Here is a 1,468-nt window from a genome sequence, read left to right on the forward strand (position 1 = left end):
GCCTTCCAGCAGATCCACACTCCCCCATTCACACTTTTAGTCAAGACATCACAGTTACATTTCTTTAGTGATTTGTGCATTGCCAATCACCATTTTGACCATTTCAGGTCAAATATACCTGAAATACATAAATCCTTCATGAAAAATATAGCTGTGTTTTCCCGCCAGTGCAGGTGAAATTCAGGGTAGGATTCACTGTTGACTGTAAAGATGCAATGAGTTTCCATTCAGTTTTACCCCTGACAACACCTGCAGAGCTGAGGCACCTCCAGGGCAGCACACAGGACTCGTGGCCTCTCATACAGAGCTGTATGTGCTGCCCTGTTGTACCTCTGAACCCTCTGGTGGTGGAGTTTCCTAACTTTTCATAGGGGTTACTAAGAGAACAAATGGATTGTTGTATTTTTATCCTATCCTGAACCTAAGCAGGTTGTAACAGTGCCATGATTTACCAGAAGTCATGCTGTGAGTATATTATACCATCCCTGGAAGCAGATGAGGCTGGAACAATGTGATAGGTAGGGAAGAAGCTAAAGAAGTGGCTTGAAGAAGATTTTAAGGTGTGGAGGTTGGGATTAATATCCCTCAAACTGCTTTATCAATATTATTATCAGGTGTGAGGACAAAGCAGGACAGCACAAATGCTGTGGCTCTGCAAACCACTCTCCTTGTGACAAAACATGCCACCCCCCACCTGGTTGCCATATGTCACTCAGAACCTTCCCAGGCTCTGAGCTGGAGAACAGCATCATCTGAAGTCCACTCAGCTCCGAGGTCAATGCAAACTGCCTCTTCTAGCTCCGAGTTTTGACTTTCACAGCTGTGTCTTCTGAGCCCAGAATAATTCATTTCCACAGATGTATGTTCCTTAATATCATTACACATTGGCCTGTACAATCCCTCTGGGAGAGGAGCCCATTTGTAAGGCAATATTATTCCTATGCCATGCTTTTAATTCCGAGGTTGTTATTGATAATGACTTCCTCTCATACATCTCTAGCACGGGCTGAGCTTTCCTCAGAGGAAGGCAGGGCAGGAGGGGCTCAAACAGAATTGATACTGGCACTGTGTGACGAGGAAAGAGGCTTTGGACACACATTCTATGCTCAGATTAGGAAGTTCTAGTCTCTAATAAATGTTTAGGCTACAAAATAAGCTGCTGCTACAAATCTTTGGCTTTGATAGTTTTTCCCACCCACGTTTTCTTTTGCCACATCTCTACAATGCTCTGTTGGGAAAGAATATTTGCCTGACAATGCAAGATGAATTCCACTTCCACAGTGCATACTCCAACCTCGGTGCAGTGTAACATATACATCACCTCCATCAGCTATGATTGGAAAAGTCCTGTTGCTGATCACTAATAATGAAAGGAGATGCTGGGACACTGAATTAGCTCTCTCTGCCTTTAGTTTCAGACTGTGTGAAGGGGTTGGAATGAAATTTAGAGATCATCCAGCCCCAACCC

The sequence above is a fragment of the Acanthisitta chloris genome, unplaced genomic scaffold (assembly GCF_000695815.1).
Source record: "Acanthisitta chloris isolate BGI_N310 unplaced genomic scaffold, ASM69581v1 scaffold7433, whole genome shotgun sequence".
NCBI lineage: Eukaryota > Metazoa > Chordata > Aves > Passeriformes > Acanthisittidae > Acanthisitta > Acanthisitta chloris.